General features: G+C 37.3%; 1 protein-coding gene across 1 annotated transcript in view; it reads left to right on the top strand.

Moving 5' to 3' along the window:
* Positions 1–15,363, top strand: part of CNGB3 (cyclic nucleotide gated channel subunit beta 3) — a 274,698-nt gene that overhangs the window by 148,738 nt on the left and 110,597 nt on the right. The gene's annotated exons all lie outside the window — the stretch shown is intronic.

The following is a 15,363-nucleotide window of genomic DNA, read 5'->3' on the forward strand; positions in this document are numbered from 1 at the left end:
TCCCTGAGGGGGACTAGTTTGGGAATGGAGAACATAGCCAAATTCTTAGCTTTGGCCTTGGTCTCTGCCCCACCTTCTTGGCCAGAGGACGATCCTGTGAATTTCAGAGGGTCAGAGGATATTAACTTCCATCAAAAAAAAACTAGTCCTATCAGGGTCCTCAGAATAGCCAATTTAGTGTCTGTATTAAGAGACAAGGACAAACTAGATATGTTGAGGAAAGACAGCTTCAAAATTCTGCAAGGACCCCAACAAAGAAAATATAGTATGCCCAAGGAACTTCATATCCCACAAAGGAAACAAAATGACTTCCAATAACCACAAGTTATGAGTTACTCCTTTACTGAATATTTGATCATGTTTGATATTAGTTTGGTATAAGTTTGATCATGTTTTCCCATGTTTCCACTCTTTGTGAAATAGTGAGTCCCAGATGTTTATAGGATTAAGGGGAAAAGGAATGTTTTATAGCCATTGTAGTTGGAGTTTGTTTGTTTGCTTTGATATCAACTTAAATATAATACCACTAACTCAAAATCAAATAAATCTGACTGCCTAATTCATATTGACTAATAACCATGAAGGGGCAGGGGAAAGAAGATCATAAAATTTCATCTGTAAAATATTAGAAAGATAACCCTATATACTTCAGGGATATCCCTGTAGCCCAGAAGAAGAGATTTAGCTAGCCTTTTCTAGGGATCCGGCCTGTTAGTAGAAATGAAGGTCAAAAGAATAACCCTAGAGTCTGTGTTGTAGTCACAAATAAAAACAATAAAAATAAGCTGAAGAGAGAGAAAACACTAATAACAAAAGGGATTCAGGAAGGCTTCCCCGAGGAGGTGTCATCTTAATTAAGTTTTAAGAATTGTGAGGAGCAAATGAGGAAAGTACAGGTCTATGGAAATGCATTCTGTGAATGCAGATATTGAAGATAAAACAATGAGTTCAAAGAAGTTTTCCAGTTTGAGTGGAATGTAGTTTTTACAGAGCAGAGTCAACAGAACTGGGCTGCAGTTTGATCTTCAAAGATTGAGATAGTATCAAACCAAACAAGCTAAACTATTCAGTTTAGACCCAGTTCAATGCGATCATCATATAGACATAAGGATATTTTTATGAGGTGTAAATCCAAAAAAAAATTTGTCAAGAAAAATAGTGCATGACTCTCTTCCAAGAATTCAAAAATGGCTTTTCCAATCCTGTAAATATTTTATTATTAAATAAAATTTTGTATTATTCCCTTTCCTCTTCTAAAGAAGCTATGGCATAATGACCAGGAATAATGAAGGGAACTAGTAATCTTTACACCACCAAAGGAATACAGTTATATAAATACCTCCCACTAGAATTACTGAAAATGTCACAAGACTTGGCAATTTAAATGTGAATCAGCAAATCCACAATAAAGCCCAACTAAGAGCTCCTTCATTGTGCCACTTCTTGGCGTGTCATTATGTGCCTGCTGATCCAATTTTGAATTGCTTAACCATGGTTAATATAATTGCAATATGCTTATGGGACAATAAAGGCGTACATGTCTCATTCAACAGGCAAGAAAAGTTGTCAGTCTGAAAAGAAGTTAAAAATACCTTCTTTCCTCCTCTCCTCTTCCAGCAGCTGCTCTAATTTGCTATAATGGCTGCTTGTCAATATGTGTGAGACCGAATATCTAGTATCCAGTATATTGCTATGGAACAACAGGCTTCAAAAACAGAGAGTACATTTTGAGGTAAACATAAATTTGTGCATGTCCAAAAATAAATACAGGCTTGCAATGAAAAATGCAGTTAGACAAAAGATATTATGTGACAGTCTTTAGGCAGAGAAATATGGAAGGTGATTAAATTCTTTGGTGAGGTTTGGAGCCTTCCAATTGGGACCAGGCATTATTAATAATATTTGCAGAAGGTTTTTCTGTCATCATGTTTGAAGAGTGTGTAGTACAATCAGCAATCCTATTATAACCTTCACTTTGCTGATAAGGAGCTAAGGCACAGAGAGGTTAATTAACTTGCCCATGGTAACCCAGGCAGGATTAGCCTCTGAATTTCTGAACTGACTCTCCTCCTCTCATATAACCTCAAGGAGTCCCTCTTTTGAGCTTATACTCTGAAACACACTGTTTTATTTATTTACAATATTTGATTCCTTGACTTTATGCAATAAATAAGGTTTGAATGGTAGAACTAGGGATGAATTCAGGAGAAGGATAATTTTTTGTTTTGTTTTGTTTTTTTTCTGGAGGAAGGGCTCCTTTCTAGTGGTATCATCTGGTCTATGATCTTGTGGGTCCCACTTTATCCTGACACTACTTTGTGGCACTCAAAAATGTAAAAATGGTGCTTTTATCTTTCATTTCCAGCACTGAAACCAAAGCACTGGTAATCCAGGTCAGCATTTCTGGTTAGACTGATTATATTAGAGAGAGAAGCAGCTCTCAACCAAAGCATCTCAGGTCCTCCTAGAAGCCTTGGTCCTACTCCACTTGGTCAAGTACTAAAAGTAAATATTTGAGTCCAGACTCAAAAGCATTATAGTCCATAAAAGAAAAATATGACACAATCCTGTGTCTGAATCAAATGAAATAACATGAAAAGTTGCAGATCTTAATACTCTATGTAAATCTTCATCATCATTATTACTGGTCCACCAATTGGAGTCCCAACACTCATCACTGAGGGAAAAGGTTAGGAAGTTGTTACTAAATCATTTAGCTATGTCCTACTTTCTGTGATCCCATTTGGGATTTTATTGGCAAAGACACTAGAGTGGTTTGCCATTTCCTTCTCCAACTCATTTTACAGATGAGGAATGAGGCAAACAGAATGAAGAGACTTGCCCAGGGTCACATAGGTAGAAAGTGCCTGATGCTTGATTAGAACTCAGATCTTCCCAATTCCACTGCCAGCAGAATATCTACTGTGTCACCTAGCTGCTTCCAGTTTATGAAATACCCTTCAGTTAGATGGAATTTCCCAAGATCTGAAGTTGTTTTACCATTTACCAGTTCTAATCTGGTGCCTGTAATCCATGGGCTCTGGAGTAGGAAGATCCAGGACCTCAGATTGATGAAGACACCCATGAAATGCCCAACTTTCACTATTGTGACGCATAAGAGAAAAACTTGGGCACAAACACTGCAGCTAACCACTTCCCCCCCCCCCCCCTGAGGCTGGAGTTAAGTGACTTGCCCAGGGTCACACAGCTAGGAAGTGTTAAGTGTCTGAGACCAGATTTGAGCTCGGGTCAATTCAAGGCTGGTGCTCTATCCACTGCGCCACCTAGCTGCCCCTGCAGCTACCACTCTAACCTGAGCTAGTTAACTCCATCTGAAATCTCTTCACTACAGCTTTATTCACTATTATATTTAGGACAGTCTGTCCATTTATACACCAATCCCATTCCTAGGATCTGGTTAAGTACTCTAATATACATTAAAGACAATCAACTTCCACTTAGTTCAACTGTTCCTTATAGCCTGGGGACCACTGGAATAATCCATCTCACAAACTTCTTCATAGATCACAGGAGCAGAGATTTTTAGAACTAGAAGGAAACACAGGACTCATCTCTTATTTTACAGATAGGTAAACCTATCATGACTGAAGCCGCTTTCCTTCTCATCCACTCTACTCCACTTCATCCCCCCCACACAATTCCTCCTCAGGGGTGTACTGAAAAGGCATATTTCCTCCAACCTCTCAAATAACTCCAGTCTTCTAGCTTTATAATTTATAGACCATTCCTAATATGTAGTCAACTTTCTAAGTCTATGAGAAACATCAGAATTTTCCATCTTTAGTATAAAGCCTATGATATATTAATTGAACATTTATCACTTACTTTAATGAACAAATGAAGCATTTATTAAGTGTTTACTATGTCCAAAGCACTGTGCTGGACACTGAAGATACAAACAGAAAACTAAGATAGGCCCTGCTCTCAAGAAGCTCACATACTAATGGGAATGCTATGTCATAGGGAAAGAGCCTATGGTTTTTAGGGTACAACAGCAAAGCAGATGGTTATATTTCTTCTTTAATGTCATTTGCACTGATACAATCCTATCAGTTTTTGATAATGAAACATTTGACAATCCCAAAGAATTTAGTAGCAAGAAGTTTCTTTCCAAGGTCTTCAGTAGCTGTGACTGCAGCACCTACAAGAGCAGTGGCCAGGCAGCATCTCCACAGAGATTGCTTCCCAGGATGGTGACTGACAATTAGAGTCAGAAGAGTTTCTGTTCCTCGGGCTCCTGTGTTGACTGTCTCCATCAGGGCTTGAGGAAAGGTAGTAGCCAAGGTAGGAGTTGTGGTTTGGTTTGCTTGTATACAATGCTCTTGTACTTCCCTTGAGGTTCCCATGGTGCTTTAGGTAGGCTGGTTTGCCTGTCTTGTGGGTTGCAGTTAGGTGACAATCAGTGAATATGGCTGACCCCTTCCTTTCAGTAACTTTCCCCTAGGCAATTGCTGTAAGGAATGGACTGGAAAACTGGTGGTCTGGGGAGTGGGCCCCTTAGCAACTTTGCCTCTGTCTATGTGATGACAGTTGTACAGCAGTTGTTGCTGGTGGTAGTAAGGAATGTGGAATACCTCTCCACAATGATTTCTGCTCTCAGTTTTGGCAATGGGGCCGGTCCAGAAGCATGTTTGGTGATTTGGGAGGCAATACAATTCCAAGGTTCTCAGGCTCAAGTTTCTGGACTGCCTTCATCACAGATCTTGGTTAAGGTAATGGTAGCAATTTGACTTGCAGCAGCTCATGCTGCCTCCTATATGTGATTTAGGGTACCTTTTTGTTTTACCTAAGCTGGCTTGCCTGTCCTGTGTGGCAAGGGATTGGCAGCTGCTGGGAAAAGACCCCAGCTTTCTAAAAAATTGCTTCCTTGGATAATGATGGTGGGAGCAATTACATACTGCAAATGGAGTAAATATCAGGAAAGTCCATCTTTAAATAAGCCTAGAAATCTTGACAGATGGCTAGCCTGGACTAAAAGGGCTTAATGCTTCCTTAAGGATGTGTGTTGGTTCTCTGAGCTTTCAAAGTACTATTCAGGACAAATTTTCCAAATAGGGAATAGGACAAAAGGAACACAATTTTATGGTAAAGATACCTCCTTTAAAAGCAAGATACCTCACCCACCCTTACAAATACTTTGTTTTTATGCCCCTCAAACTATAATTTCCCAGAGAGTAGGTCTTTCAGGGTCAGATTTTGGTAGATTCGAAGGGTCTCAGCAAACATGGGGCACTTAAAATGCACCTAGAAGGAAAAGGTATTTCTTTAATCCTTGAGGGAGCTCAGTTCAAGTGACTCCTCTTCGAGAGACTTTTTCCAATTTTCTTAATTATTAATATCCCCTTCACTGTGTATTTCTTTTTATTTTTCCTGTTTTATTCATATAGGCACCTATAGTATTCCCCTGCTTAATATAAGTTCTTTGAGAGCAAAGGCTGTCTCATTTTTTGTACCTTTACTCCAGCCTTCAGAAGAGTGTCCAGCAATTGGACCAATGCATCAACAACTATTTATTAAGCCTATTATGTACTGGAGATAGCTAGGTAGTGGATAGGGTACCAGACTTGGAAGAGGAAGGATCTGATTTCGAATCCTGCTTCACACATTGACTTGCTTAGGATCTAAGCAAGTCACTAAATCTCACAGTGCCTCGGTTTCCTCATCTGTAAAACTGGAATAATAATAGTACCAAGTTCATAGAGTTGTGATGAGGATCAAATGAGATAATAAATGTAAAGCACTTTCCAAATCTTAAACCATTGTGTAAATGCTAACTATTGTCATTATCATTATCAGAAATGTCTAAAGTATTAGAGACATATACAAAAGTAGACAGCCTCCCCCTTTTAGTAGTTTAAAATCTACTTTAGCAACAAAACATTAACCTATGAGTATATAAAGGTTATACATACATAAAGGAATAAGTCACCAATAATTATAAAATCAGGAAAAGATGAAGGGAGTTAAGCAGTTCCAAGAGACAGAGGAGATAAAGAGCATTGCAGGGGTAGCCAATAGTCCAGAGCACCCCAAGGGGATTCTATAGGTTCAATACAGGAGTAAGGGGTTCTGACAATAATGGATTCTCTTTCTGACTTTCCGTACCAAAAAGAAAAACTCCAGGTAAATCTCTAAAACAAAGCGTAGGTATGATTCACATCTAGCAACAGGGTCCCCTCCCAAAACAAAAATAAGTATGTGATTTGAATGTCAGGTATGAGTCAGCTTTTTATGTCTTTATCCACAGAAAGTAGATGCATACAATGTATAAGATGTATACAATGGCTAAGAATCCATGAACACTTGCAGAATTATAAAACACTCAAGAATTCCATGGCATTCATTACATTAATCCAAAGATAAAAATGCCCCTTGTGGGAATTATTAGATCTTTGCCATTCACTTCATTCCTGTACTATTCAAACAATTCATAGAATTTTCATGAAGGGTTGACAAAGTTCAGATCTCCTGCCCAACTTGATATTGCTTTAATATTTCAGTTACTGGATAGTCTTTCTGTTGGTGGTCTTCTACTTTAAATCATTGCTGAGGATACTATCATCTGTGACACACTGGAGTGTCAAACTACAGAACTCTCCAAATCAGAAATTCAGAATTGTCCACAAGGCTAAAACTATCCTTTCTTAGGATCTAGAGTCTCTGATTTGTCTTCAAAAATTGAAAGCAGAAAGGCAGAAGATAACCAGAATTTGAAGTCTTAAGAATTCCAGTCACACAAGCATAGTAAATGTTTTTTGGTTGGTTGGTTGGTTGGTTGATAGTCAATAAACTTGAGAAAAGTGACTCAAGAAAATAAAATCATTGTGGGGCATAGAATGGGGGGAACATGATAAAACTGACAAATCAATAAACATTTATTAAATCCATTATTTATATTATTATTCAGTTGCTATATTCCAGGCACTGTGTTAAATGGTAGGAACACAAAAACAAGTTTTTTTAAAAAGCTCCCTACCCTCAAGGACCTATATTATAATAGGGGGAGATAATACATTAAAGAAGAGTTGAAAAATGAAAAAAGGCTTAGATACTCCTGTGGAGGCTTAGTGACAAATTCCAGAGAATGATGGAGAATTGGTTTAGTCCTTTCTCCAAAATGGTAACTACCTCTACCTACTGTAGCTTGATCTTAGCCTAGATGTTTGGGTTCATATCACCCAGCTATTGTGTGAACCTCAGGGGAAGTCATTCTCTTCCTGCTCTGAAAGCTACCACCTGAATTTCAGGGAAGGTGAGCATGTGGTCTTCTGAATCAGAAAAAAACACTGCTGTTGCTGCTAACAAGAGCTGCAGGATGAGTTAAGAGCCCTCCAGGTGGGAATGTTGCTCTGGAACAGAACAACAGACTGCATGACTCATTTTATTACCAGTATCTGCATTTCCTGGAGCCATGCTCTTTATTGACCAGAACCAAGAGGAATCATGCCAGGCTTTCTGGAGAAAGAATATGCATAAGAGATTCATCCATCTTTCCACCTCTCTCCTTAGGGTCCTGGTATTCTTCATAAAGGAAAAGAATGGGGAATAGAAGTTCAGGCCTAATTATCAGGCCCTCTGTGCTATCCCAGCATGTTTTCTCTACCCCTGATCTCTAACTTATTGAACCAGCTACATCTTCACCAGATTTAACCTATTGGGGAGCCTATAACTTTATTCAGATCCATGAAAGGGATGAATGGGGGAAAGTGCCTTGCAGACAGCACAAATAGAGACTATTTAAGGGCAGAGTAATTTGAGATGTGAATTAGCCAGGAAGTTTTCCAGTGGTTTATTAATGTTATCTTTTATTATCATCAGAATTTGGTAAGTAGGAGATACCTCCTTGCTCATTAGAGTTCTTTTATAACAATGCAAGTACTCTTCTGCCTGAATATTTACTCCAGTATCTTTGCAAATAGATCTTTTGCCTTTATCCCATGAATTCACTCCCTACACAGCTACACCACCCCAGTGGTGATAACTTCCTGAGAAAATTAGAAATCACCCTTATATATAGCTCTCTAGAAGATGCTGGAAGTGGCCAAAGAAGTCTATGAACATTGAATAGATAGGACCCAGTGGTAGCCTAGATTGCACAAAGCATTCAAGTTCTCTAAGAAGTTGATGGATGGAGTCATATGATTTCCCCAGTGTTTACTAATAACTCGTGTGCTATCTACTCTTTTCATGAATAATCACCTGAGATTTTACCCGTTTCTACTCTATACATTTGGATCTGGATTGTAGTAGAATTGCTAAATCTTTGCTGCTCAGGAGAATGAGAAGTTCCTCATCCAAGATTTTTGATTGCTAAGATCAAGAACTCAAAGATAGCAACTGGAGGAAAGAAGGTGAATGCCTGAACACCTCTTTGATGTTCCCAAATTCATGGAGAACTTTCAACAACAGCAGTTCCATCAAGTCAAGTCCTCAGAATCCTGAGCAGAAGAGTTGGATGGGATAATAAGGTTTTTCCCTAGATGCTAACTTCCTCCATGAAAGGATGTCCAGAATGCTGTTCTTGTGCCTCATGGTCCTCAATCCATTTCCTTGTAAGGATAAAAAGAGGGAAGAAGGAGATCCTGGGAGAGAAAGAACAAAGATAGGACAAAGACTAGCAAGTAGTCATAGGAGGAAAAGGGGGGTGAATTGCCCCCCTCTCCCTACATGCAGCACCAGCAAGTAGATTGCCCCTCTCAAAACCTAATTGCACTACTACTCAACTTCCAACTGAAATAGCTGGTCCCAGAATTCCCTACTTGCTGTTCTATTTGCCACTTAAAGTCAAATATTTCCATACAAAATATGACTGAAGATATTTCAACCTGCATCTATCACAGAGCAAACTGGAAGGTGATACCATCTTAATGCAGTTAAATATAAAACACTCATGAGCCATGAATCAGGACCTCTAAATCTATACACTGCATCTAGAACCCAGATGACAATAACTCAATATCAGTCCTTCAACCTTAGCACCATTCCAATTTCTCTCTGTTCACTCTTAAAAATGATACTACACTTTTGTTTTTCATCCAATCGTTGCCTCCTCCATTTGGTCCCTCCATTTAACTAGCCACCTCTTGGCAACCAATTCTAGTTCAGCATGATTAAATTCTTCTGATGTCATTTCATGAGGATGAGACAGAATCACAGAGAATTCAAAAGGTGAGAGAGTTATCATTCCCCATCAGCCTCTCTAAACATCCTGAGTTTTTCCTCAAGCCCTCAAAATTACCTTTCATTTTGGGAGCTTCTAAGAGAAGATAGAAGCACAAATATCTTGAGCCCTTTTTCCCTTTCTAAAACTATAATAATTGTCAGTCAACAAAAATATATTAACAACTTAATTTGTGCCTGATACTCCTAAGGGCAGGAAATATAAAAGAAAATCTGTACCTGTCTTTAAAGGAGCTTACATTCTAATGAGGAAGACAACATGAAAAAGGAAGCTGAAGAAGTTTGGGGAATGAGGTGGGGAGGCAAAAGGGGGCACGATGGAGTCTGGAATGCAGCTTGATAAGATGTGATGGCTGGCCTGGCTGCTGTTCTTAAAAGGAGGTTCTGGGAGGAGCCATCTCATCAAAGAGAGGGACTACAGTACTTTCAAAGTGTGAACACTAGGACTGAAGTGATCTTCCAATATGAAGAGATTTCCCGGGGCATGCTGGAGAAGTATAGATTTCAGTTTGGTTAGAAAAGGCAGGCTGGTAAATCAGAGAATAAAAAGTTTGAACTAGAGACAGGAGACCCGAGCTCAAATCCAGACTTCACATGTGTGACTCTAGTCAAGTCACTTAATTTCTGCCTGCCTCAGTTTCTTCATCTATAAAATGATTGAAATGAAATAATTGTAATATACTTTGCAAACCTCAAAATATTACATACTTGTTAGCTATTATTATTAATTATTATCATTAATATTAAGAGAAAGCAATGTCATGAGCAGAGACTTTTCAGAGGGATGGAAATGTTCAATAAAAACTATTTTGAAGTTTCTTCCTCCTACTAATTTACCATTCTCCTTCTTACTCACCATCCCTTTCCTGAGTAAGCCAGATTTTGAAGCAAAAATCATTATTGCTCTTCTATCACCTGTTTCTCCTCCCAGATTCAGCTGTCCCTTTTTATTGTCTTCATTTTGATCAGTGCATTAGTATGCATTTATTAAGTGCCCACTATGAATCAACAAGTATTTATTAAGCACCCACTATATATCAGGAATAGTGAGAGATGCCAAAGATACAAAAAACAAATGTGAAAGTCTCTGACCTCAAAAAGTTTGTATTCTATCAGTGGGAACAACAGCGACACATATAAGTATAAAATTCATATAAAGTAAATTTCTAAGAAAAACTAAAAAAAGAGATCAAGAAAAGCTCCATGTACAAGGTGATATCTGAGCTGAAACTGAAGAAATCCAGGAGGTCTTAAAAGGTGGAGGTGAGGAGGAAGTGCATGTCAGTTATGAGGCACAGTCAATACCTGAGGCACAGTGATAGTAGAGAAGGGGTCATGTGTTAGGAATACCACCAATGCCCAGTTTGGTTGGACCATAACTGAAGTGCCTAATAACATAGTTCAACAAACCAGTTTGTGAAAGTTCTTATTGCTAAATAGATTAGTTTGTACTTGGTTTTAGAGGCAATAGGGAGCTACTGGAGTTTATAAAACCGGGGTATAACACAATCAGATTCGTGCTTTAGGAATACTTTATTTAAGAGCTATTTCTTCTTCTGGAAATCACTTAATCTCTCAAGTACTAAGTTTTCTCACTTATAAAATGTGGTAGTTGAATTAGATGCCAGAATTACAGCTCTAAAATTTTGTGATTCTGTTACATATAACTAAAGGTGCAGGTTTGTGCATATCTTTGGAAAACCTGCCAAACAAATACTAGATAAATGCGGGGAAAATGTTCTTTATCTAAGTATCACATAAATGCTAATGAGAGCTAGTAAGGCAACAAAGTAAAAATTCATTATCCAGTATATAAAATGGGAAAGACATCACTTTTTCCTGTTAGGATGCTGTTGGGCAGTCAGTCAGTTAATAAACATTTATTAGTGCCTGTTATATGCCAGGCACTTTGCTGTGCCCTGGGAATACAAAGAAAGGTTAAAAGACAGTTCCTCCTCTAGATGAGCTCCCAGTCTTAATGTGGGAAGACAACATGGGAATAACAATGTATAAACAAGATATAGGGAGGATAAATTGGAGATACTCAACAGAGAGAAGGCAGGAGAATTATATAAAAAAATTAAAATTTTAGCTGATTCTTGAAGGAATCCAGGGGAAATAAATACCATAAATGATGTCCAACAAGAGCTACTAGGGATTTTAGAGATCACCAATTATTATCTTAGATCCTATCTAGTAAAACTGAGGTCAAATGATACCAAAGGTAGAATTTTAACAAAGGTCTTCTGATTTTAGAACTGGTACTATATTATACTGAAACCCAGTGTGATAGACTAAATAGAAAGCTTGCCTCAGAGTCCAGAAGTCCTAGATTTAAGTCATCTCTTGGATATATGCAGGCAGTGTGACAATTCCTCAGTAAACCTAGGAAATTGATGTTATAGAATGATTGTGTCTGCACTGGCAGAATGTCCTTCTTTACCTGGATCTTTCTGTGCAATGAAATCACAGAAGTAAAAACTCTTCCCTTTCCCCACCCCCACAAAAAACCTATGTGAAAAATATAAATTGGATGCATTTAAACATTTGTTATCCCACCAGCTTCTTGAAAGGTTCTAGATAAATACAATGTTTTATTTCTATCAAAATTGAGATTATTTTTCAGAAGGCTGGCATATCTTTTCTGTGGTTTTACCTCTTCTCTTTGATAAGAATCTAAATAGAATAGATTCTATCCCTAATTTCATTGCCACAGTAATGCAATGTATCTCAAACAGCCACATGTCAACCAGCAGGGGATTTTTCAAGATATTTCCAGGATACCTGTCTGCTTCTCTGATTGGAATCCATCTGCATTAAGGTATCTTTCTACTGCTATCACAACATTTCCTAAATTTCCCATCCTAAGGGGGGAAAATATTCTTTGCAAATCTTCTCTGAGAGAAAAAACCAATTCATTACCTTGTCAGACAAATCACTTAGCTCCTGACAGACACAGAGTTCACCCCCTGAAAAGTCCCACTGATGCTGTTTGCCCATTACTAAGAAAAATGACCTATTTCTGGCATTCCATCTCAGCACATTCTTATTTTTAAATATAAAACATACAATCTGATGGACATTAATGAATAGCCAGCACAAGAAGATGTGTTTTGCCTGGAAACGTCAAAGTGCTCTGTATAGAACATACACTTGAATGGCTGATGGGCCCAGTGGCCAAATGAAGAACAAGCAATGAAAGGAAGTATTCAGGGGCTACAACAAGCCAGGAGTAGGGAGTGGGGGCTGGGGCAGGGAAGTGATAAGGTAGCCGACTTTTCCAGTTCAGTACATATTCATCCCTAACCATAATGTCAGGAAGCAAGGTTATGGCTATGAATAGACTGTTCCGGTATTCTGGGATTCTGTGATTCTGTGATTCTTTCTCCACAATAGCAATCAGTCTCTATTTTGGTGGTTTTAAAATATGCAATCACTTCACAGCAGGAACAATGAGAAGAGAATGGAATTCTGAATCTTATCAGCATTTAGAAGACACAGAAGATTATATTATGTTATAGCCAGGAAAGCAAAAACCAAAGGAGTAATAATGTTGAAATATTAGTAAGTGATGTCATAGTTAGGACTAGAAAAAAAATATATTCTATCAAGTTAGTAAAAATAAAATATAGGGATTTTTTTTTACATCAAACATCTAGAAATATAGAAAATATCAGTTATAGCTTTTGGTATATCTACATTATTGTGCATATGCTACAAACCAAATTATTTTAAAATTTGAAATTTTCTTAATTGGCAAGATAATATTTCCATAGTTACATTTTTAAATTTTCATTATTATATTGAACTTATCATCAACAAACAGACATTTTAATATACAAAGATTTTTAACCACAATAAAGAAAATGTTATATATTAATGTTTAAATTGAGAATTATGACAATAAAAGTTTTAATATACAATTTGGTAAGCACTGAATCACTAAAAATAAAATAGGATGTTGTGATTTAAATTCTTCACATACTGATTCCTGCTGAATTGAGTTGAGGAAAAGTTAGCTTTGAAATTTATTCCTGACGGCTAGATGGCATAGTGAATAAAGCACTGGATCTAGAGTCAGGAAGATCCTCAGTGGGGTCATAAAGAGTCAGACATGACTGAAAAATAACTAAACTGAACTGCACAGAGTTATTGTAAGGATCAAATGAGTCAATAATTGTAAAATTCTTAGCACAATGCCTAGCATGTAATAAGTGCTTTATTTGTTATTGTTCAATCATATCCAGCTCTTCATGATCCCACTGTCTTTCTCTGCAAAGATACTGAAGTGGTCAGCCATTTCTTTCTCCAACTCCTTTTGCAGATGAGGAAACTGAGGCAAACTGACTTAAGTGATTTACCCAGGGTCACATAGTTAATAAAAATCAGAGACCAGGTTTGAACTCAGGTCTTCTTGACCCAAGCCCCAATATTCTATCCAGTATAGCTATACAAAGTGCTTTATAAAAATTAGCTATTATTATTATTCATACAGGTATTTGGTAACCTGCTGTTCATTATTTGAAGTGAGTTTGAGGTCTTGTTTTACTTTCTGAGTAACAGATTTGAATCTCTTCTACCCTCAAGCAGAATTAATCAATCCCATCTGTTAACCAGTCAGTCCTGTCATTATTGCCAAAAAGCTCAACTGAGCATGTGTAGGCTCTAGTCAGACATAACAGAAGGTAAGCTCTTTGAGAGCAAGAACTGTTTCATTTTTGTTTTTGTATGTCCAGGGCTTAGCACAGTGTCTGACACATAGTAGACTCTTAATAAATACTTGATAATTGGTCTTTCAGCTCAAGGTACCCAAAATTAAGTTGGCAAGGTAAGATATATACATGTATATGTATGTATGTGTATATATATATATATGTATATGTGTATATATATATACATATTTGTATATGTATATATGCATATATATACATATTTGCATATGTATATATATGTGTGTGTGTATATATATGTATTTATTTATACCATTCTTTCTGGATCTCTCTCTTTCATGGAATGTTCCTTTCTTCTGCATCCACGAACTGAACTATAGACAGTTCCGTCCAAGGCATCCCTGCTGTGGGTGAACTGTGATCTTCACCCTTTGTATGTACATCAGGAAGACTCATGCACAAAAGAAAAAGTTAAATCTAAAAAAAAACGTAGTAGCAGAAAAGGCACAGGAGATTCAGTCTCCCCAACCCTCCCAGCAGTTACACACCCAAACAAAAGAGACTACATATGAAAAGTATCTCCTAAGGAGAACATGGAGTCCTCCTTCAGAATGACCCCATATTAGTAATCTGACCTCTGTCATGCACATACACATTCATATTTACATATATATATTTAATTCATATTTTCATATGAACATATATATAAATACATAACCTTCTTATTAGAGTATATACAGGGTATAAAAGGAACAATCAAGTCAAATTAAGGATTTTTTCGAAAAGGAACATCCAAATAAGAATAAGATCATGCCTTTAATTGAATGGAACAATAATTATGGATGATGGAGAGAAGGCAAAACTACTCAACTCTTATTTTGCTTCTGATTTTTGTTTATTTTCTGTCAAGGAGAATGACCTTCAAATCAAAAAATTTTAAATAGATTAACTAGGTGTTGAAATCCAAAATAAGTAAGATTGCATAAAGATACTTTGATGTCTCAAAAAAATTATCAAGACGCCAAGCTCAGACGAACTACAGCCTAGAATACTAAAAGAATTGATAGATGGGACTTTTGAGTCTTTGTCTAAGAGTTTTGAAAGATCTTCCAAATGAAAGAGGTAGTGTATGACTGCAGAAAAGCAAATGTCGTGCCTATTTAAAAAAGGAACAGGCTAATATATGCAAACTATAGGTTAGAGTACTATTCCACTTTGATACTTGCCAAAATTTGAGAAAGTATGATTAAAATTCCCTCATCTGTGAAATAGAGATTTCAGTTCCTTGTGCTGTCTACCTCATAGGAATATTTTAGAAAAAGTGCTTTGTGAACCTTAAAGCTCAGTCTTTATAAATATGAATTATTTATTGTTGGGTAGGAATCAGATCACTGAGACAGCTTGGCTAAGTGAATAATGGAGTCAGGAAGATGTGAGTTTGAATCCTGCCTATAACACTTGTTAGCTAGGTGACCCTGAACAGGTCATTTAA

Source organism: Sminthopsis crassicaudata, chromosome 1, assembly GCF_048593235.1.
Source record: "Sminthopsis crassicaudata isolate SCR6 chromosome 1, ASM4859323v1, whole genome shotgun sequence".
Taxonomy (NCBI): Eukaryota; Metazoa; Chordata; class Mammalia; order Dasyuromorphia; family Dasyuridae; genus Sminthopsis; species Sminthopsis crassicaudata.